The sequence below is a fragment of the Erinaceus europaeus genome, chromosome 11 (assembly GCF_950295315.1).
Source record: "Erinaceus europaeus chromosome 11, mEriEur2.1, whole genome shotgun sequence".
NCBI lineage: Eukaryota > Metazoa > Chordata > Mammalia > Eulipotyphla > Erinaceidae > Erinaceus > Erinaceus europaeus.
In genome coordinates this window covers 103,834,842-103,859,828 of record NC_080172.1, presented here as the reverse complement: position 1 = coordinate 103,859,828, position 24,987 = coordinate 103,834,842, and the positions used below count along the sequence as shown (strand labels likewise).

Sequence of the window (24,987 nt, the reverse complement as noted above, 5' to 3'; positions counted from 1 at the left end):
CTCCCCGTCTCTGTTTTCCCCTCCTCTCTCCACTTCTCTGTCCTATCTAACAATGACACCAATAACAACGACAATAATAACTACAACAACAATAAAAAACAAGGGCAATAAAAAGGAAAATAAAATATAAATTAAAAATTAAAAAAAAACATTAACTACTCAACATTCAGCTATAAGAAATAGTATCTTCTAAATCATTTCTCTACTGTGCCGTCAGCAAAAATAATTGCCAATATTTTAGTTGAACTTCTTGCTTAATTCACCCTCAGAAAGATGGACCTCATATGAAGTGGGTTCTCAAGTTTATTTTAAATAAGATCAGAACCCTGAATTGGAGAGGCAAAATATTTTCATAAATAACTACTCTCTTCCCCCAAATTAACATTTATCTTAATTCATATATGGTTTTAAATGTTGATGTATAAGCTATTAAAGTCAAGTGCTTTATATTGTTAGGAGAAAACAAATAACAATTTATTTTGTTTCTTTGAAAATAAATATATTTTATTTTACTTTATTTTGAATATATGCATAGAGAAGTTGAATGGGAAGGGGAAGGGGAAGAGAAAGAAAGATGGGTGGCTGCAGCAATGACAAAGCTTTTCCTTGCAGGTGGGGACTAGGGGCTTGAGCCAGGGTCCTTGCTTATTATAATAGTGCGCTCTGCCAGATATATATATATATATATATATATATATATATATATATATATCTCACCACCTGGTTCCTTCATATCATAGTTTCTTTTGTAATCATTTCTCCAAAGAATTATAGAAAAAAGATTTTATGAATGTTACAGGTAGAAAAATAATCCAAATGAGCCTGAACACTCTTTTACTGTATTTAATTGTAAACTAATAAATTAACAAGATTGTATATAAGATCACAGTGGTATGGATTCACATTGAAACAAGCACCAATACTATGCAACCCTCCTCCAATAACCACAGTACTTCTCACAAACTCAGAAACTGGTTAGTTTGCTGTTGTTGTTGTTTGTTAGCTAGCTTTTTATGATTTAATTAGCTATTAAACTTATTGGTTTTAGCTATTATTAGCTAACTTTTAAAAATATTTTATTGATTTATTAGTGGGTAGAGAGAGAGAGAAATTGGGAAGGGAGGGAAAGCTACAGAGGGAGAGAGACAGACAGACTCCTGCAGCTTTGCTTCACCACTTGTGTAGCTTTCCCCCTGAAGGTGGGGACCAGGAGCTTGACCCTGGGTCCTTGTAGACTGTAATGTGTGTGACTAACCAGGTGCGCCGCAGCCTGGCCCCAGTTATCTATTTCTATATTCCACCTATGAACAAAAATCATTCAGTAGATGCCTTTGGATATTCAGTGGAATATTCCTGATCACTTCTAGAATATGTATTGTGGGGGCTGGGCAGTAGCACAGATGGTTAAGAACACATGGCACCAAGAGCAAGGACTGGTATAAGGATCCCAGTTGGAGCTCCAGGATCCCCAACTGCAGGGGAGTAGCTTCACAAGAGGTGAAGCAGGTCTTCAGGTGTCTTTCTCTCCCTCCTCTCTGTCTTTCCTTTCTCTCTCGATTGCTCTCTGTCCTATCCAATATGGGTGGTGAAGCAGGTCTGCAGGTGCCTATCTTTCTTTCCCCCTCTCTGTCTTCCACTCCTCTCTTGATTTCTGTCTGTCCTATCTGTCCTATAGAACAACAGCAACAACAACAAGGCCAACAAAATGGGAAAAATGGCCTCCAGGAGCAATGGATTCGTAGTGCAGGCAATGAACTCCAGCAATAATCCTGGAGGCAAAAAAAAAAAAAAGGAGAGAAAGAAAGAAAATATAATATTGTATCCTTTGGGCTAAGATGGCTGGAGCAAGAAGCTATTAAGCTTAGTGAAAATATGTGGAAAGGTCAAAGAACCATATACTATTAGGAAGGAAATGAATAAGTGAGTGGGCCTGAAGGCAAAGGTCATTGTCTTTTCTAATGGAAATATTTCAAACTCAAAGATAATAATAGTAATATATATATATATATATGTGCTTGTTTGTGTTTCTGTAGTAATACTGATAAAATTATTCACCAGTAAATATATACACACTGTAATATTGACCTGATATATAAACATGCATATAATGTGTATGTACATATGTATATAATGTCTATGTACATATTCATATAATGTATATGTAAACATGCATATAATGTGTATGTACATGTGCAAACACACAGCCAAACATTTGGTTTCTAAAAGTTGTGTGGCTACCATCCCAGGAGATAGTTAAGGGGTAATCTGTGACACATATCGTTTCCCTATGAAAAGTAGACATTGAGGACAGAGAGAGATAGTTTCAATGTAATTGCTTTCTTTCTTAGTTTAGATTCTTTTCAAAGTGACAACCAACACATATTCTTAGAAAGTCAAAAGAGGATAAGATTAAAAGGGAAAGGGAAAAAAATGGTAAAATTTCAAGTGAAAAATGTTCAAATTAGCTTTTCTCACCAAAAACTGTTCCACTTAGAGGTGTCTTATCCCACATAACTCTCGGTCTTCCACACTGTTCCTCTCTCCAACATAGAAAATTCAGAAGTTAAGATGACTTGCAAAGGATTTCCTTGTCTCTGTGAACTGTCCTCATAGTAGACGACTTTGGCCCCAGTTCCTATGTCAGTTTTTGTGTGTTGAGAATGAATGACACTGGGAACATTTTGCATTCCATTTCCATCTTTTAGACTTGTATTAGTTATCCAGATGCACTGAACCTATACGATGTTATGAGGTAAAAGCTACTCCTGTGACCTGTGAAAATAGATGTCATTTCCTGAGATATTGGGAAAAGGGTGAGCCCTGGAAGAATGTGCTGCCCTCTCTTACTGAAGGCATGCATCACTGTGATGCTCAGAATATAACTAAGCTCTCTCTCCCCAAAGGAAAAAAAAAATGAAGCATATGTGAAGCAGTCATTTTACTCACAACAAGGTCAGAGAACAAAGTACTTCTAAAGCAAATGAAAAAATTGGGGCATGAAGATAATTATTTAAGAATATTTCTGAAAATATGTTAACCAGTCACAACAGCATTTATTTTAAACTGTGGCATTATCATCTTGCATGGGAATTTCTTTGATGAGCATTTTTTTCTGTCACTTCCAGAGATATATTATGATATGTAATGCTGAGGGGAACATGTTGACGTGTCTGAGAGCTAAAACAAACATGAAGAATGAAGCTGAAAATAGCCGGCTGTGAAGACAGCATTAAAAAGCTCTGGGTGGCACTTAACATTACACATCTACAATTCAGAGATGCCTCAGAAGAAGGCAGTACCATGGCACTCATAGCAAGCTTTGACCGAGAAAGAACTAAGAAGCTCACCTCATTTGCTATTATAGACTCAGGTAATTGGTATCTACATATCTGTGCTCCTTCATTGCCAATAGAGATCCACATGAAAAAGATCCAACTGCTCCTTTCTCTGGATATCACATTCCTGAAAAGCTCAGCGCAAAGCCAATTCCATTATAAAAATCAGAAATGATTCATCGTTACTGATTGATCTTCAATAGGGCTGTTTCTTAACATTTAACCTTTTAAGATTCTTTGTCTGAGCCACATGGGGTTCAACTTCCTTTTCTGTATTTGTAGTTCCTCCACGATGGTTCTTAATGAAGTTTCACCAGGCTGTCATAAAATAAGAAAAAAATATAGGAAAATGAAGTACCTTTTTCAGATTAGTTTATTCCAATTACATGGCTTTTAAAAAAAATTCTGAGATTATTTTTCTCTTCTCTATGGTATTAAGAAGATAATGCCATTTTTATGAAGAGTGCTAATAAGAGGTGTTCATTTGTGAGTTGTTTAAAAAGATGTATCACTTTTGAAATCCAGAATTATTTGGATCACAGCTTGCCAGAATATAAGTTATCCTGGAAGCTGGGTGATAGCACACTCAGCTGAATGTACATGTTACTGTGCTCAAGGACTCAGCCTTAAGCCATAGGTCCCCACCTTCAGGGGATAGGCCTCACAAGTGATGAAACAGGGCTGCAGGTGTCTGTCTTCCTTTCCCTATCACTCTCTCGTCTCTCAAAGAATGGAGAAAAATAAAGAAAGAAGGAAGGAAGGAAGGAAGGAAGGAAGGAAGGAAGGAAGGAAAATCAAAATTAGTTGTCAGGAGTGGTGGATTCATAGTGCAGGCACTGCCCTCCTAATAAACTTTGTGACAAGAAAAACAAACAAATATACACAAAATGGTTATCTTGAACCAGTGAGATAGCTCACCTGGTTAGGTACCTGCTTTGTCATGCAACATGTATGACTGCTTGTCGAGCAACCCCCCCCCCCCCCCCCCGCTCTGCTCCATTGCTGATAGTATGGTCTATTTACATAATCATTGTTTTGTCAGAGACCCACCCTGCCTGCAGGGTATTGGTTAATCTCACTGTTTAGAACCTTTGCAACAGCTGCTATGGAAGCTTTCTACCTTCGTGCTCTTTTCTCCACCCCCTCTCCTAGCCATTTCCTTTTCCCACTTGCCACTTTCTGTTAAAGATATATATAAAGGCGCTGTCTCTGATCAATAAAGGCATTGCATTGTGTTCCCGCTCTGCCATGAGTTCCTGGTCTCTCTCCCGCATCGCTGAGTAAGCAGCAGCCCAGGCTGGCTCTGGTCGAGTTCTCTCCAACCCAGAGAGCATGTGCCAGGGAAGAAATACCTTCACGCTAGCCTGGCAATTGCTGATAGTAAACATTCTCACCAAAAATGTAGAGCAGACTTTTAAAAAATAGGACCTGTGCCATAGATTTAATTTCTTGTGCTCACTCTGTCTGGCAAAGTTTCAACATAAGATGTTGAATGGTTTTGTTCGAATCGCTATTATTATTCTCCCACATCTTCATCACCAGAAAGATTGTACTCAGTACTTTATGCCATAATACATATGTTAGTAGTAGCAATACATTAATAAACTCCTGAACTGTAGCATTGTGAATGATGACAAGTGTTATAACTAGCAAAGTGCTTAGTGAAATAGGAATGTGTAACCGAAGGACCTGGTGTAGGTCTGCAAATTCTCTAAAGAAGGAACATCTGAGCTCTTGATTAATAGGAATATTAGAACTCAGTGAAGTATGCTCTGCAACGTTAATGGTCAGGGTCAGGTGCAGGAAGAGAGTAGGATAAATTAACGAAATTAAAGTCAGCATGACTGTAGCATAGATAATCAGGCTATGGAAAATGGTGCCATAGTTAGGAAGCAGTACTATAGAAATATGGTAGAACCAAAGGCCTCAGACATATTTCATTACCTAAGAAATATAGATACTTGATAATAAAAGAAAAAATAATTTATATTATATTACCAATATTAAAAAGAAAACAGAGGAGTCTGGGCAGTGACACATCGAGTTGAATATACACATTATCAAAAGCAAGGACCAGGGTTCAGGGCCCTGACTTCCACCTGTGGGAGAGAAGCTTCAAGAATAGTGAAGCAGGTCTGCAGGTCTCTCTCTCCCTCTCTCTCTTTTTCTTTCTCTTCCCATATATATCCCCTTTCCCTCTTAATTTCTCTCTGTTTCCATCCAAAATAAATAAAACAGAAATAAATAATTTAAAAGAAAAAAAGAAATGTTATGGAGATAATAAATGAAATCTCAAATGGTAAAAATTCATACTGCAGTGATCCCACTGTGGTTTCTGTAGATATTTGCCAACTGTAAGGAAACTAAGATTCTAAAATTTCTGTAGAAACAAGATACATACACATGGGATGTGCATGAAGTGGAATAAAATCAACTCCTACAGAGAATCTAGATGTTCAACATCCTCTCATTCTTGTTGACTACCTATATCACCTAGCTCTCTCTCTCTCTCTCTCTCTCTCTCTCTACACACACACACACACACACACACACACACACACACACGAATCTATAAAACTTGCCATTTGGTCTAGACTTCATTTGGGGAAAAATATAAACAAACATGCAGGCTTGTTCCAAATTAAAGTGACTGCTAAACAAGTGATGTAGAAATATTGAACAGGAAGAAGCTACTCTGTACAATTACAGGACACCCTAGCCTTTCAACAGTAGAATATTAAGTTGCCTCACATAAGAAAATATTGACAATGTCAGAGGCACAGAACACCCTAAAGTTTGCTAGTCACCAGTGAAGAGGATTTGGGGAAAAGTGTCATCCAGGGGGAAAAAAAAGTTACTAAAAATAGGAGAAGGATAGGACACAAAAAGGCATATTCTACTTTGTCCTCTCCACAGATCGGATCCTCCTTAGAAGAAGACACTTTTTAAATGAAATATTGATTGATTCATTCATTCATTCATTCATTCATTCATTTATTATCAGAGAAAAGGAGAGGGGAGGGGAAAGAGAGAGAATGAATCAGAGCATTATGTAGCTCTGACAGGTGGTGCTGGGGATTGAACCTGCATCTGGGGCTTCAGGCATGCAAGTTGGTGCTGTAATAGGCTGAGCCATCCCTCTAGACTTTTAATAGAGTGATTTATTTCATAGGTAGTCTTCACATTGCCTTCTGGGCTCTTTATATGAAGTGAACCTTTTTCCAAAGACACATTTTAGGAGTGGTGAATTTTCTGCTCACCTAAAGTAGGTAAAGAAAAAGAGGTGGCAGCGGGGGGCAGGGGGCGGGGAGAGGCTGGGTAGCACCCAGTTAAACACACATAGTACTAATCACAAGAACATGGGTTCGAAGCCCCACTCCCCACTTGCAATGGAGATGCCTGGATAAAATATATACCATTCTATCCCACCTCCTTTTTTTAAACAAATGAATGAGAAATGATCAACTCGTTTTCATGAAGGAAACACGGCCAGTGTTACATTCAGAAATGTCATTTAAGGGAGTTGGGCAGTAGCACAGTGGGTAAAGCACACATGGTGTAAAGTGCAAGGACTGGCTTAAGGATCCTGGTTCAAGCCAGGAACATCCCATTCTTTTAAAGAAGAAATGGGATTGGCAGTGGCATACCTAGTTGAGCATATATGTTAAAGGCAGAAGAAGGACAGATACAAGATGAAATCATTCAGAGATAGATAAGATCTATGAGGCAAAATAAAGGACAATACAGGGTGAATCCTCAGTGGAAGATGGCCTGATGCAGCATGTTTGGGGACTCCAGAGGGGAATGGGAAGAGCTTCACAGGGAATATGGAGATCTAGTTAGTCCCCATGGTGAAACAGCATGAAGTCTGGTAAAGGGTGAAACATGCTGACACCTATTTTGGGGAAATGTATCTTTTTTTGTTTGTTTTTGCCCTTAGGGTTATTGCTGGGGCTTGGTGCCAGCACTAGGAATCCACTGCTCCTGTGGCCAATCTTTCTTCCTCCCTTCCTCCCTTCCTCCCTCCCTCCCTCCCTTCCTCCCTCCCTCCCTCCCTCCCTTCCTCCCTTCCTCCCTTCCTCCTTTCCTCCTTTCCTCCTTTCCTTCTTTCCTTCCTTCCTTCCTTCCTTCCTTCCTTCCTTCCTTCCTTCCTTCCTTCCTTCCTTCCTTTTGGATGGGAACCACAAGAAATTGAGAGAGCAGGGTAAGATTGGGCAGTGGCGCAAGGTTGGCTTAAGGATCCTGGTTCCAGGTCCTGGATCCCCACCTGCAAGGGGGTGGCACTGAAGCAGGTCTGAAGTCTGCAGTTGTCTCTTTCTCTCCTCCTCTCTATCTTCCACTCCTCTCTCAATTTCCCTCTGCCCTATCCAGTAAGAAAACTGGAGGTGGGGTGGAGGGGTGGCCTCCAGGAGCAGTGGATTCGCGCAGGCACTGAACCCCAGCAATAACCCTGGAGGCAAACAAACAATAAAGAGAGAGAAAGACACCTGCAGACCTGTATCATGGCTTGGGAAGCCGGGGGCTCGAATCAGCATTTTACAGGGATCCTTGCGCATCGTACTATGTGCACTTAACCTCCTCATCTTTGTGACCCTGTCCCAAACACAATGTGCTGTTGCAACCACGCTTTAAGCACTGGCTTCCAATTATGATGAGCATTATTACACTTTTATGGCATTTATATACTTGAAACACTTCAAGCTCAAACAGGAATGCACAAACATAAACCATCCGCCACTTGACCTGCCTGCTCCGTGTCCACTCCTCTCACAGTTTTTTTCTCTGTTGCTGATTGTCATCCATTTGAGTTTCCCCCTTGTCTGGGTGAAGGACCCTTTAAAGATACTGCACCTGGAACACTTATTGTATATTTAGGTGATTATCTTTGTTGATTAATTTTGTCAATTCCTCTTATCCTTCCAGAAAAATTTAGCTGGGTCACCTTGAAGACACTTCAGTTTTAATTTAAATACATTTTTTTTAGTTTAGCTTTTTTTTTTTTTTGTATTCTCTAACAGTTTCTATTATCCAGTTTGCTTTGTGAGAATATTCAGTTTATTTTCCTTCCTAAGATACACTGAATTACAAAAAAAAAATTATAAAATAAGAATGAGAGGTGGCTTTTGGAGTCTGTTACATCCTCTCGCTTTTTGTAAGGCCTGCAAAAAATAAGGAATAGAGATGTTTTGTTTTCAGAGATTTCTGCAGAAAGGAGAATTGACAGCTGCCCCTCATACCTGTCTTGGGGTTAAAAATGTCTCTTTCAAGGAAATTTTCTGTATATCTAAACTAAATCTAGCTTAATGTTCCTTTTAGGGCAAGGAAAGAACACAGTATACATTTAATAATCAAACTAAAGCTTTCTTTGTGCTCTGACATGTCCCAAGGTGCTTTAGGATGGTGTTTGAATATGTTGGCTAGAAAATAGTCTTTATGTTATTTGGTCTGAATTTCCATTAGGTGCCTATTTGTCTGGACAAACAGGCAGGAGTGCCCATCTTTAAATAATGAGCTTGGGGTTATCTGGGGAATTACTTACCAATGAATGTTACCTTCAGGATGAGAAAAAATAGCTGATAAAATCATTACTGAGCGTTATAAAACACCCAGGTGGGTAGTATGTGTAGTTTCAGCCTGGATAAATCATCTCTCTCTAATCTATTTGGATTTTTTTTTAAGAGTTAACAAAATAGTACGGAGAAGTAGTGGGCATTAAATATTTATACTTTCAAAAGGCTTTTGATCAAATGCCTAACCAGAAGACATTTAGGATCCATTTCAGCTTTATGTAGGACCCAGGAGGTGAGAGTTAAAATTCTATCTTGTAAAATCCTGAAGTTAAAAATATGGACAGCAATGAAAATGAAAGATAAGAATAAGTGATATTGTTAGCCTGAATGGGAGTTAATAGGAAGGTGCCAGGGGGAATGGCATTGGAACTGAATTTCTTATAGACATTAACACCAATCAACCTGGAAAAGGTTTGTGAACAATAACATTGCAAAATATCTTGGTAAAAGGAATGGTTTAGCCTAGTCAGGAGGGTGAAATATTTTGAGGACTTCCAGAACATCTTAACCAAAAATAGTTTGACTGATCTAATGTCAGATAAACTTGAGCCCAGATGAGATAATAATACTTCATTTTATAAGAAATAATTTAACTACTGGTTCACACTGTTATTTTTTTGAGTTAACTCTAACCTTTCTGGAGAGACGTTTAGGTGGCATGATTAACCTCTCAATAAAATTATCTGTTCATAACTGAAAAACCATAGACATGAAGAAAAAAAAAAATCTCAGAACTATGAGTGAGTACATGATATATTTGAGGAGAGTTAGAAAAGACTAAGGTTAATTCATTTGGAAATTAGAGAAGGAGAAAAAATATTAGAAAAGGGTAAGAAAAAAATCAAATGTCAAAGAAAAATATCTAGGTGAGTGTTCTTATTCATTCGCCTTTTCTCATAATATGAAGACGTTTGTGAAATCAGACAACACAAAATTTAAACAGAGTGAAGGAAATTACGTGTATAATTCGTAGTTAAAATTAAGAAGTCCCCATCTAAGATTTCATAGAGCTGTATACCAATTACTGAGCTAGGTATCAAATGGGTTATGCATTTACATCATTGAACAAGATTAATTTTTCTCCATGATGCCCTGTTAGAGATAGCATGTGAGTACACATTCTACAGCACTTTCCCTTGTGTTCCTATTTGATCTTACAAACCTGTCTCATTAAATTGTGAATTTCTCAATAGCAGGGACTTTTGTTTTATATGTATTTTTTCCCTTCCCTTTTCAGCCACTAGCAATATGCTTAGCTTCTAGTGGATACTTAGTAAATTCTTGTGGAGTTAGTGCATGTGGAGCTTGGGGTCATAGAAAAGGTTGAGCAGTAGAAAGGGCAATTTTCTTCCTTGAGAATTCACACAACACATCAACCATGGCTGCCATAGTCGGTCCTTGCAGTGAATGGCATTTGGGCCTCAGTCATGTTCTGTGTTCTGAGATACAGCCGAGCAGTTTCTGTCTGTGGCCAACACACATACTAACGCAGTGGTCCAAGTGGCATCAAAAGCATTTTGCAGATTTTAACTATAAGCAAGTGCTATGGGTTAAGCAAAAGCAATGGACGGGCAAATGACAGGAGACTATATATAGGACAATAGCCAATCAGGGAGAAGTGATTGAGGCAGCATGTTGGAGTTGTAAAGGAACCCAGAAAATAAATGGGTAGCAGCATTCCCCCCCCACAACACTATATAACAAGTACTAAAACTCTTTGTTTTATGTACAGCATTTCATCTACCTTTCTAAAAATCAAATATGAAATAATATCACTGTAAAAAAAAAGCCACTGACAATGCCAGGTGGTAGTTCAGTGGCATTTAAAGAGCATGCATTCAAAAACCTTCCCATTTCTCTCCCTAAGACTGCATGTACCAGATTCTTGCTGTGCCTTCTCTCTCTCTTTTTTCATGTGACAACTCTTTTATGTAAAATAAATAGAACGGGGGCTGGGTAGTGGGACACCCAACTGAACACATATTCTCTCCGTCTGCGGGGGGTAGGGGGCGGCTTCGGAATCAGTGAAGTAGGGGCTGCAGGTGTTTCTCTGTTTTTCTCCCTATCTTCTCCACCCTTTTCAATTTATCTCTGACCTATTAATAAAACAACAAAGAAGTAAATAAAGAAAAATGCTTTCCGGGAGTGGTGAATTCCTCATAAAGGCAGCAAGCCTCAGTGACAACCCTAAAATCCATCATCATCATCATCATCATCATCATCATCATCATCATCATCATAATGAAACGAAAAAAAATAAAGAGATTGATGCTCCAAGATGCTTAGTAACTTGACCAAACTCATCTAACAGTAATCAGATTTCTAATTTTCTATTCTAGTACACCAACTTTTTTTTTTTTGCCTCCAGGGTTATTGCTAGGGCTTGGTGCCTGCACTACAAATCCACTGCTCCTGGAGGTCATCTTCCATTTTGTTGTCCTTGTTGTAGTTGTTATTGTTGTTGGATAAGACAGAGAGAAATCGAGAGAGGAAGGGAAGACAGAGAGGAGGAGAGGAAGACACCTGCAGACCTGCTTTATTGCTTGCTAAGGGACACTACTGCAGGTGGGGAGCCGGGGGCTTGAACCAGGATCCTTACACCCACCCTTGCACCTTGCGCCATGTGAGTTTAACCCACCACGCTACAGTCCATCCCCTGCACACTAATTTTCTTATCCATCTTGGAACCAAGAAACCTAATTATGGAACAAGCAGATATCAGGTGGTAGAGGTAAACAAACATCTTTGGTATGAAGTGAGCAATCTGTCTAAACTAAGACACATCTTAATATATTTCCCCTGGAGACAAACTGAGTCCGTAGGGAGGTCCAGACACAAGCCTCCATGTAAAAGCAAGAAAGTAAGTTGATTCCGTCAGTAGAAACAGTGGTAAGAGGGCAGAGACATGGACTGATCCCGACACGGCTTTGTGATATGAGAATGAACTAGCAGAAACAGAAGGCAGTCTTCTTTTGAAAGTCTGTCACATTCACAATGAGGATGATGAAAGACTTTGCTTCCTTGCCTTTTTAGGTGACTTCAATATGGCCAGACTTTGAAATCTAATACTGTACTGAATTTTGTATTGAATGTGGTGGCGCAATATTGAACTATAAAAGAAGGGGCCGGGACAGTACTTTTCAAATACTTGCTGCTCAGAATCCCTCTGCCCTTTTCCACTTACAGGTATGATCTTATCTATTGATATTTTCTGTCTGAAAGGAACCTCTGTCTATTCTAGCGGGTTGTCCTATTTTTCATTGTGTGATAGGCTGTATTTGGAAAATGAATAGCCCAAACAACTTCGATACGTTGCTGTTGCTGTGCTGTTCTTTTGAAAAAATTCCTCATATGGCATTTGCACTTAAATCAGACTTCAGCTGTTGTACTAGTGGCAGAACCCTTCCATTGCCAGATTGAATCACCACCCAGGAACTGCCTTCTTTGTATGTCTCAATGATGTCTGGCATCCTTAATGCCAAGAGTGCCCCTTCTGATAGCTCCAGGAGGGAAGATGCAGCTGGAAGCTTCTTCAGACCTCTTAGCAGTGATGCCCGCTGCTGTCACTCTACAGCAATCAGCAGATGTACTCTCTGGCTTCCTTTATTCTCCTCATTACTCTGCTTAGCCCACCCTTGCTCTTGATGCCCACTTGAAATTCTTGTGCATCATGTGTGTGGGTCCTCATGAGCACTAAAACTTAAAGTGAACATGCCAGAAGGAGCTATTGGGAGGCCACAAATCTGTTAAAAGCTGTTTGTGATCCAGAAGAATATTGAAGAGGGAGCCCACTTCTGCAAACACCAAGCACTGAGATGAATGCACTGTAGCTGCAGTTAGAATTTCTATGTAATACTCTTTGGAGAATATAAGTATTTAGATATGAATTACATTAAAAAGTAGTGTCCAAGTTATAAAAGAAATGAAGGGCATGGTACTGTGTATTGAGTGTCTCCTTGACTATGGTAATTGAAGGCAGGCACCAAAGTACCCAACACTGAGTTCTCAATATAAATGTTAACACAATGGGCACTCAATCCATGTGAATGAAAAAAAAAAAAACATCTAAATTTAAAAGCAAGGGAAACTGAAGCTTTTGAGTTCATTTGTGGAGGTGAAATTTCTATGACTAGGGTGAAAATCGAACATAAAGATACAAAAATTTACATCAGATGTTAGCTGGTCCTGTTAACCACTTATGGATTTCTTTAGAAAATCAATTGATATTTTTCACAAACTCAAGATTTCTAATGTAATTTTTAAAAAATCAGAGGGGGGAGCAATGAATTGCCAACAACAGGGTTATATCCTCTTGTGGCAAAAGGTTGATGATCTGACATTTAAATACAACCATGACATTTACTGTTTATATGAAAACATTTCTTAACCTCCGAAAGCTCATTTACAAAATCGGGATGAAGCATTACTTGTTTACTTCTCTTTTCTGTTGCGGCATTTAACACAATAATTTATGTGACATGACTACACAACCTGTTCAGATAGCATATTATCACTTAATATTTTTGAGGATGTCTAAACTGATCTATTTATTTATTTATTTATTTATTTATGCCTCCAGGATTATTGCTGGGGCTTGGTGCCTGCACTACGAACTCACTGCTACTGGAGGCCATTTTTCCCATTTTGTTGCCCTTGTTGTTGGGTAGAACAAAGATAAATTGAGAGAGGAAGGGAAAACAGAAGGAGAGAGAAAGATAGACACCTGCAGACCTGCTTAACCGCCTGTGAAGCGGTTCCCCTGAAGGCAGGGAGTCAGGAGCTCAAACTGGGACCCTTCTGCTGGTCTTTGCTCTTTGTGCCATGTGCACTTAACCTATTGTGTTACCTCCTGGTCCCCCATACTGATTATTTTTAAGATTATTTACTTATGAGAAAGACACAGAGAGAGAGAGAAGCAGAGCATCACTCTGGCACATGTGATGCCATATATCAAACTCAGAGTCCGCCCATGCTTCAGAGTCCCACATTTTATTCACTGCATCATGTCCGCAGGTTGCTAAAGTGGGTATTTTATGTTTGCCTTCTCCTCCTCCTCTTCCCTTACCTCTTGGTCAGCTTTTTCTGTCAAGTTGATATTTGTTTTTATTTTTAAGACTTGCTTTTATGAAAAAGGGACAGAGAAGAGAGAGAACACTGCTCCATGTGTGTAGTAGGATTGAACCTATGAACTCTGGGGCATCAGACAAGCGAATTTAGTATGAGAAACCACTAAGCAATCTCCTCAACCCCTAGTAGCTTCATACGTGATGGTAAATGTTGCGAGTCTTTTAGAGAGCAATAATCTGTCACCCCAAGTAGCTGTCTGGCAAAAGGCTATTTTTAAAAAATATTTTCATTTTTATTTATTTTGGATATAGAGTAAAACTGTGAGGGAAGGAGGAAATAGAGAGGGAGGCATAATAGAAATACCTGTAATTTTGCTTCACTGCTCCTGAAGCTTCCCCCTTGCTGGTGGGACCAGGGTGTGAACCTGAATTGTTGTGCACTGTAATGTGTGCACACTATTAGGTGCACTGCTGCCTGCCTGGCACTGACAAAAGGTTTATATTGTGAATCCCATCCGTCTGATTGAAGGCCCATGTCTATTCATATTTTGCACAGGATCCTGTGTAACCTCTATATCCCTGTCGGTCTAAGCTTGCATTCCATGGTCATATCTAGGAACATTCTAGGCTGGTCTCATTTTAGGACCCATCTTGCTGGAGTGGCAGAGTATGTTGACCCAGCCTCCCTTTGAAGAATGGGGCAGTTTCTACCACTGTTCTTCCACATTGAGGGTAAGGTCCTGTAGAGGCCCACAACAAAGTTTTAAGATGTCCTTCCTGATGGATATGGCCAGTGATGGTGGAAAAGGGATCTGTTAGAAGTCTAGGCACATCATATCTATATGGGAATCCCTGGATTCCCTGACTAGGGCCTTGGATGGGTGGGCTGGTAGTGACCAAAATGTCTTTCATTAGATTGTGCCAGTGTCTTGCCCTTATCTAGCTTTTGTAGTCCTTACATTTTCTGATGAGGTCAGGCTTAGAGTGATTGAGGAAAGTAAAATAGGAAGTAGGTGAAGAGGGTATCTAGGTCTAAAAAGAAAATATTTGATTAAATACTTTATGGTGTCCTTTTTAGGTTTTTGTACTTTCTTGCTGCACTTATTGAGTCACTGAACACTATTGAGCCTTTGTGCTTTAAGGTATATATTTTCCTCACATTATGGATACACGTGCTCTATCCCATGGGTGCTGATCTATATCTAGATTCTGTAACTTTGATAGGAAGTGCACCATCTGAAATGGAACTAAGGAGCCTTCTGAGCTAGGAAAGATCTCACCAGACTCCTGGTTTACAGTTAATGGTATTTATATACTTACCCCACATTGAGGAGCCCTGATCCAGTTTTCTAGTCCAACTACCAACTCTGACACCATTTTCTCAGACAATACTTTCAGACCACCTGCATGTTAGCTGTGGGGCTCAGACATAAATTAGTAAAGTCATGGGCCCTTGGAATATATCTAAAATACTTACCTTCTTTCAACATGAAAACCCCAGATCTTATCTGCTCTATTCTTATGTTCGGTTTACTGATTATTAAACAATTTGTTCTGCTTTATATCTTAATGCTTTTCAGTCACCAAGTTGCAGATGTTACCATGATGCCAACCTGATGTCCCTGGGCAGATGACCTTACCAATATTTCCTGGAGCCCCACATCCCCAGGGCCCTGCCCCACTAAGGAAAGTTAGATATAGGCTGGGGGTATGGGTTGACCTGTCAATGCCCATCTCCTGTGTAGATGCAATTACAGAAGCCAGACCTCCCACCTTTTGTATCCCATAAAGATCTTTGGTCCATACTTCCAGAGGGATAAATACTAGGGAAGCTTCCAATGGAGAGGATGGGATATGACACTCTGGTGGTGGGAATTGTATGGAATTACACCTTTATTATCCCACAACCTTGTCGATCAATATTAAGCCACTAATTATAACCATTATTTTGTCAGAGGAAAGGATTTTGAAGGTAGAAAAAACTTTACCACTAAAAGACTTGCTCACATGAAAACATCTCCTTTTAAGACTCGCTCAGAAATGTGCTCATCAGTGGAAACACTTGTGTTTAAATCTGCATGTTGTTGTTTTCCTGGTCCCTTTTTGCCAACTTTCCTGATTGACATGCCCTTTCCTCTTCCCAATGTTCTATTCATTTAAAGATGGCCCCTAAAGCCATCTGGTGAGCTACTCAGTTTCAGTGGGTGTTTCCCAGCATCAGAAATAAATTTCTCTTTTTCCTTTCTGTTATGAATCCACTGCATTTTTCTTATTATGTATCCAACTTCTGAACCTTCCAGAAAGGTGCATGGTGATTTATTTCACAAATCAACCAAATAATATTTAGTAGTTGCTCTGTATACATGAGAAGTAACCAACAGAAATAATTAGATCTGCCATTAGCACCTAGGGGATTGCTAACATGAATTCTTTAACTCGCGTAGTATGAAAACACTTAGAATTTAAAATGAGAGTTGAATACTCTCATTTATTTGGGGATGATAACAGAACCTTTCTGTACAGTTATATGTTGTAAAGCTTGTACACTTAGAAAACTGAAAATAATAACATATTAGGGTTATTTGAGAATTTAAAGACACCGGAGTTAATAAGCTTTGAACACTGAAAATCATTCAACAAGGGTGAGATAGCATTAGAAAATAAAGATTTGCCATTTTACTGTCTGGATACTATGACACTGAGTGGACAAGTATTACTTTGCTTTCCATGGTCTACCAATGAGATCTGAATTGCTCTTCAGATTCCCCTCTATGCCATCTTAAGTGGGAAAGAGAGCATGGATTCTATCTTGTGCTATCAGAAGTGGAAAGAGAACCCAGCTTAATCCTGGGTTTGATCAATCATCAAATTTGCTAAAAATTTCTGGCTTAGAATTAATACAATTTTTTTTTCCTTAAGAAACAGAACAAGAAAGTGGAAGGTCTGGGGCTGGAGATTTATATGACCATAGTTTAAATTCAGAGAAAACATCTGCTTTTGAGTGGATAAAATCAATAAAACAAGCAGAAAGGAAGACAAAAAAAAATTCCCTGTCCCCACTCTTATCTTAATCTGTGAAATCCATTTCAAGTTTTGTTCGCTATGAAAGTAATATGATTAGTATCTTTAACGTGATAGTCAAGGGGAAACCTCCTCACAAATCACACATAGGCTGTTCCTTAGTGGAGCAAAGCACTGGCCACCTTGGGACATCATGGTGCTTCTGGCAGCAAGAAAGAACTTGTCCTCAAGGAACCCAGCTGAGGAACAGGACATTAACATAGCTATTTCCGTGAAGTGGAGAACAGATAAGTAGGAAGAGGAAAGAAGAGCAGGGAAACTTCTGAGAAAGAATCCACCACTACTGTTTTACTCTTTAGTAAATGAAGCCCAATAATAATCTTCCCTCAGTGTCACATTCCCTACTAACTTAGTTCTGCATTTATATGGGTACAGTCTGATTTACTTTGCTTTGTAAAAAGTAACATTGTTTACAGGAGGAAACTTTACTTTGCCCTCTAATCAAGTGAAGATTGAATTATCTGGACGGGAATAAGGGAATATCTAGAAACTCTTACTTAAAACCAAGAGGACCAGAATTTCTTTAGATATTTCAGAATTTGATCATAAAGGGTTTTTGTTTTGCATGTTGGAATATTCATAATATTAACTTCAGTGATGTCTTCAGAGTTTCTACTCCAGAGGTAAGATAAACAAGGACATAGTCAATGAGAATATATACAGCTAAAGCGTATGCATAGTGAAATAAAAATATTGTTAGCGACCCCACCAGTGTGTCCTGGAGCCCTGCTTCCCCAGAGCCCCATCCCACTAGGGAAAGAGAGAGGCACACTGGAATTATGTGTCAACCTGCCAACACCCATGTTCAGTGGGAAAGCGATTATAAAAGCCAGACCTTCCTCCTTCTGCACCCCATAATGACCCTGGGTCCATACTCCCAGAGGGTTAAAGAATAAGAAAGCTATCAGGGGAGGTTATGGGATACAGAGGCTATGAGGTTTTTATGGTAGACACTGTGTGAAATTATACTTCTACAATCTTGTAAATTTTAAAAGCTTCTATTTACTAGTAATTAAATAATACACAATTTTTAGAAAGGAAGATTATAAAAAGATTAATACTGAGAAAGATAAAGAACTCATGAAACTCAGGGCTGGGTGGCGGAGAGCCTGGTTGAGCGTGCATGCTACAGTGTTCAAGGACCAGGGTTTGAGGTCCTGCTCCCCACCTGTAGGGGAAGCTTCACCAGCACGAAGCAGGGCTGCAGGTGTCTCTTTGTCTCTTTCACTCTATCACCCCCTTCCATCTTGATTTCTGGCTGTCTCTATCCAATAAATAAATAAAGGTAATTTTTAAAAAATGAACTCACAAAACTCAACAACACAAGCAATCTCATCAGGCCCAGTGGAAATAGCACATTTGGATAGTGTGCTACTTTGCCTTATGCCTAGTTAACAGGCACAGGAGAAAATGCTGGCACCTATTTTGGGGAGATAAGAAACTGCACACATATACCAAAAGAAACCAAAAAAGCCCTATAAGTCATCATTTTACCTGAAACATCAATTTAATTTAAAAAAAAATAAGTCTTAGCCACACTCAGAAGAAGAGAAAGAAGGTCCTAACAAATTGAATTGCAAAACCCAAAGGATTGCGAGAATTTTCTGCAAACACTTACAGGACACGAAACTGGAGACTCTAGAAGAGACAGATACATTCTTAGCATCATACAACCTTCTGAGACTGAATCAGGAGCAATGAGCAAACATGAGCAGAACAATTACAATCAAAGAAATTAGAACAGTGATTAGGAGTCTCCTCAAAAACAAAAGTCTTGGACTAGATGGTTTTACTAGTAAATTTTACAACCCTCCATGTAGGACATTCCATCTATACTTTTCAAGTCCTCCAAAAAAATTAATAAATGATACAGGAATACTTTTTAAAACTTTTTATGAAGCCAATATTATCTCAAAAGTAAAAACTGACAGAGAAGCAATAAAAAAAGAAAACTACAGACTCATATTTCTGATGAACAAATGTACTGAGATTTTCAACAAAATCTTAGCAAACTGAATTCAAGATCATGTTAAAAAAAACTCATATGCCATGTTAAAGTAGGATTTACCTTAGGGATGCAAGGAGGGTTCAACATGCTTAAATCAATTAACGTACTCACCATACTAACAATAGGAAAACAAACAAATAAATCATTTTCCTCCTCTTCTTTTTCACCATCATTGTATTGTTTTTATTGTATTTTTTCTCCCTTCAGTTAAAATAGCAGATGAGGTTATTTAGTGTACACGGTTTACATTCAGCCACAAGGAGAACAGAACTAGTCCAGATTGTTAAGTCCAAGGCAAAGGCATAAAAGGGATTGTGTTTTGGTATGAGCAACGAAGGTTCCTCCAGATGGTTGTAGCATAAGATGATGATGGCGGTTCTAGATCCTTCTAGATACACTGAAACAAGTTCTAGACTGCAGCACATAAGTCCAATTTTTACCAGTACCTCTGGATTTTGGCATTCCTTATTTCTGTGTCTGTGGCTTCCCTGGGTTTACAAGACTACTTGTACCTCTACCTCACCTTTCCTCTTTCGCTCTTCAGCCTGCTCATTTGCTTCTTCCTTCACTTGGTTCTCATAATACAGAGGACTCTATGAGTAGAAGAAGAAGAAAATAAAATAGAAGAAAAGAGAGGAGAAGGGAGGAGAGGAGAGGAGAGGAGAAGAGAGGAGAGGAGAGGAGAGGAGAGGAGAGGAGAGGAGAGGAGAGGAGAGGAGAGGAGAGGAGAGGAGAGGAGAGGAGAGACACAAGAAAAAGAAAGGAAAGGAAAGAAAACACACAATCTGCAATAATGATGGCTAATGCCCATCTTCTTTTTAGGTAGCGACAGAAGCAGAAAGAGTGTGGATGAGACCACATTACTGAAGTTTCTTCAGTGTTCTGGGGACTGGCTCAAACCCTTGTAATTCACATGGCAAACTATCTAAACATTTCCACAGTCATCACCAGCACACTACCCAAGTGAGCTATTTCTCTGTACCCACATGATTATTTCAATAAATATTGAGAAAGTTTTTGACAAGATTCTACCTTCTCTTATGGTTAATACTATGATTAACTGAAAAATATGCTCACTATCAATCACTATCAAGGAAACACAAATTAAAAATGATAATGACATAGTTTTTCTCAACAATTATGAATGGCATATCAAATAAAACCAGAAACAAGTGCTAAAAATATGTAGGAAAAAATGTGAATTCTCATATTGTTGGTGGGAAATTGATCCAGACTTTTTGAAAAGCAGTGTGAAAAAATGCTCAAAATATTAAAAATACATTCACCATAGGTTGCAGCAGTCCTAGCACAAGATACTTATCCAAAATCACTAAACCTAAAAGTTGTCTGTGCAACTATGTTCATTATCATGCCATTTACAATAACCATGAAACAGAAATAATCTAAGTGCCCAATGAAAAATGAATAAATAAGTAATGTATGTTATATTATGCAACTATAAGAAAAAAATTAATCTTGTTTTTTTTGCTATAACATGGGTAGGACTGGAAGGGCACTGTTAAACAAAATAAGTCAGGAGCTGGGTGGTGGTGCACCTGGTTGAGCGCACGTTACAGTGTGCAAGGAGCCAGGTTCGAGTTCCCGGTCCTCACCTGCAGGGGGGAAAACTTTACAAGTGGTGAAGCAGAGCTGTTAGTGTCTCTCCCTCTCTAGAAACCCCTTCCCTTCCAATTTCTGGCTGTGTATATCCAATAAATAAATAAAGATTTAAAAATAAAAGGCAGAAAGAAAAAAAAGCACTGATCCATCTCACTTATATGTAGTATATAAAGAAACAGAACAAAAGAACAAAGAAAAAAAATTCCTCGATGAGTACAGAACCAACACCACTGAAGTTGGGTTATGTGTAGAGAGTGGGTTGAAAGGGTGGAGTTGATCCAATGGACTACAGTGGAAGGAAATCGGTACTTTGGGGGCAGACACGATATGGCAACGTTTTGAGGAGGTGTGAAACGATACCCCTAAAATACATTCAATGTTAAAAACCTCAATATATATATAGGATTATTTCTCAAGGATCTTTGATAACAAGTAAACTTATAAACTTTGTTTTGATTATAAATACTTATGAACATTTTTCTTAGGTGCTATTTTGTTTATTTTTTATTTCATTATTGTGTTGGGGTGTTAATGGCTTACATTTGAGTACATTTGCTGACATTTGAGTACAATTCCTCTTCACCTGATAACAGTTATTCTTCCCCCTCAATCTGGGTTTTATTCATCCATTATGCATCAGAATCCAAAGTTCTCCCTGCCTCATCCCCACCCTCATTTCCCAGAGTCATGCTTTTTAAATATATTACTTTTTTCAAGTCATTTTATTAGGGGGATAATGGTTCACAGGACAGTTGTTGATATACAAGTACAACATGAATTCTTTTATTATTATTATTATTATTGATTTAATAATGATAGACAAGACCGTAGGATAAGAAGGGTACAATTTCATATAGTTCCCACCACCAGAGTTCTATATCCCATCCCCATTCACTGGAAGCTTTCCTATTTTTTTTGTTTTGTTTTGTTTTGTTTTTATCTCTGGGAGCATGGACACAGGATCATTATGGGGTGCAGAAGGTGGAAAGTCTGACTTCTATATTTGCTTCTCCACTGGATATGGGCACTAGTAGGTCAATCCATACTCCTAGCCTGTTCCTATCTTTCCCTAGTTGGGCAAGGCTCTGGAGAGGTAGAGGTCCAGGACACACTGGTGAGGTCGTCTGCCCAGGGACATCAGGTTGGAGTCATGGTGGCATCTACAACTTGGTAGCTGAAAAAGCATTAAGATATAGCAGAACAAATTGTTTAATAATAAGAACACTAAAGTTAAGAATATTGCAGATGAGATTTGGGGGATCTTCATTTACCTACAGGGATGCAGAGGTTACACAGGCTCCTGTGCTGATTATTGGCCGCTGATCTAATTGATGGGGTTTATAGTTAATAATATTTGTATAATTTTCCCATACTTGGGAGCTTCTTTCTTCCCTGATCCAACTTTCTAGTCCTATTTCCAACTCAGACACAATCTCCCCAAATAATATCTTTGGCCCACCTGCATGTTAACTGTGGAGCTCAGGGAAAAATTAGTAAAGCCATGGGCCCCTTGGAATATACCTAAAACAGACTTCATAGCTTTTTCCAGCATGAATTTTTCTCTCTCTGTGACAGGTGTCTATAGACCAATCCCCAGGCCAACCCAAGTCTTTCTTCACTTCCCCATCATGTCCTGGGTACCTGACACCATCTCCCCCATCCCCCAACCTCAACACATAGATATTTGTTTTACTGCATGGAACTAATCTTTAAGGTTTATCATTTGTGTATAAAAATTTTAAACTTTATCATTTGTATATAAAATACCTCTTACCTCTTCGTGTAATTATTTTTAAAACCCTGATTTAAATATTTTATCATGATTCAGAGTACGGTTGCTGACTGATGGGTACAAGTTCTTCTTTTCCCATGGTAGGCATCTGACAACACGTTCACCTCCATCTTGTCTTCTCCACCATCAGCACCACAACTCCAGAGCTCTCTCCATCCACTCCTTCCCTTCCCTTCCTTCCCTAGAGCCCTTTGCGGTGATGTAATATGTCATGTCCAGTCCAAGTTTTCCCATATATCTAGCTATCGCCACTCATCTGCCCTTGAAAATTTTGGCATTTATGTTACTTCCTAGTGTGGTCTATTAGAAGTTGTTCTGCTACTAGTTTAGGTATAAATAGATCTCTTTAGACAGGTATGTTTGCTTATTTTGGATATATTCCCATGAGAGAAATTGCTGAGTCATTGTGGAGGTTTCCAGCATTTTGAGAAATCTCCAGAGTGTTTTTCACAGGGGTTGGACCAATGTGCATTACTGTCAGCAGTGTAGAAGGATTCTTTTCCTCCTTACACCCTTGCTAACACTTGGAGGTCCTATCATGTCCAATGTATGACATTCTCACAGGTGTAAAGTGGTATCTCATTGTCATTATGTACAGTTCTCTAACAGTCAGTGACTGAATTTTTTTTTTCATGTATGTTTGTCTTTGTGGAAAATTCTGTTTATAAGGGGGGTAGATGACATACTGTTTATGCAAAGAGATTCTTATGCCCGAGGCTCCAAAGTCCCAGGTTCAGAGCTCTGCTTCCCCAGAGTCCCACCCTACTTGGGAAAGAGAGAGGCAGACTGGGAGTATGGATTGACCAGTCAATGCCCATGTTCAGCAGGGAAACAATTACAGAAGCCAGATCTTCCACCTTCTGCAATCCACAATGACCTTGGGTCCATACTCCTAGAGGGATAGAGAATAAGAAAGCTATCAGGGAGGGGATGGAATACGGAGCTCTGGTGGTGGGAATTATGTAGAGTTGTACCCATCCTATCCTACGGTTTTGTTAATGTCTCCTTTTTTAAATAAATAAATAAATAAATGAAGTCCCAGGTTCAGTCCACCCACACCACCATGAGCCAGAGCTGAGCAGTGCTCTGGTTAGAAAAAAAAAAAAAAAAAGGAAAAAAATCTATTTATATCCCTTCCCCATATTTTCCTGTTTTCTTATTTACTTGCTAATTTTGGTGAGTTCTTCATATGTTTTGATTAATAGCCCTTTGCCTGATATATGGCATGTCAAGATATTATCTCACTCTGTAGGGAATCTCTCTGTTTTGATGATCATTCTTTTTATTGTGCAGAAGCTTTTCAGTTTTTCTTGCAGTTAGACTTGAGTCATCAAAGATATCTTTAAAGCTTACATCAAAAGAATTCTGCCAGTGTTTTCCTCTAAGTATTTGATGGTTTCTGGCCTAACATCCAAATTTTGATCCATTTGGAGTTTACTTTTGTGCATGGTGGAATGTGCTGGTTCAAAAATCCCTGATATTTCAACAATGTTTTCAAGCTGATTTTGAAAGCTTATTTTCATGAAGGTTCTCTTCATGTAGGAGGTAATCTTTTTTTTCTTTAGTTATGTTTAATTTTCTGCTAATGATTATAGACACACTTTCCTGGTAACTCTACCTCGTTTACTAAAGTGGATATATGAATGTCAGTACAAACAATTCTCTATATAAACCATGTAGCAGATTGTTATTTTTCAAGATACTATTTTTTTTTTTAGAATACTAGACTTTAGAGGCTGGGAGGTGGAACATCTGGTTAAGAGCACATAATATCAACTGCAAAGACCTGGGTTCCAGCTTCAGCTCCCCACATGCAAGGGAAATGCTTCACGAGTAGAGAAGCAGATCTTTGGGTGTCTATCTTTCTCTCCCTTTCTCTATCTTTCCATCCTCTCTCAATTTCTGTCTGTCCTATCTAATAAGAATTAGGGGGAAAAAAAAAGGAAAAAATGGCCATGGTTATGGCCATGATTATGGATTCATAGTTCTGGCACCTAGCCCCAGTGATAACCCTAGTGGCAATAAAAAAAATTAATGAAAATAATTTTGTAAAAAACTAAATTCTAAACATTATCCTTCAGGTTTTTTTTTTAGGTATATTGATCTAAGTGTGATTCATGCTGTCAGTTGAATTTAAAAAAAAATTATCAGCTTGTATTCACACATAATTCAAGATATGTATAGTTTCCTAGACTTCTGCCCTTCTGCCCTGTATTATGTATAGTAAATCCATAAGTACAAGTAGCTTATGTCAGGGTGAATTATAGAACTAGAAGTGTAATATATGATCTGGGGAAAATACTGCTCTCTCACTGATGGCAAATCATGAATCTCTTCAGGGCAATTCAAGTTGACTTGTGAAAAAATCATTTCAAGATTGTGTTGTTTTTTTTTTCTTAATCCCAAGGTAAAAAGTTATATGTTTATCCTTTACACGTATGAATATTACTCACTTTTCTGTTAATAAAGGCATTATAGAGAATGTTAAGTAGAAATTCTATATCTGAAGAAACTT

The 24,987-nt window shown here is 38.7% G+C and overlaps 1 long non-coding RNA gene across 1 annotated transcript; it reads right to left on the bottom strand.

Moving 5' to 3' along the window:
* Positions 1–3,033: 3,033 nt before the first annotated feature.
* On the bottom strand, positions 3,034–4,311 carry LOC132541254 (uncharacterized). The gene is made up of 2 exons (XR_009552421.1): positions 4,254–4,311; positions 3,034–3,653 (listed from the first exon to the last, which is right to left on the bottom strand). It is a non-coding gene; the product is annotated as an uncharacterized LOC132541254 (long non-coding RNA).
* Positions 4,312–24,987: the final 20,676 nt, after the last annotated feature.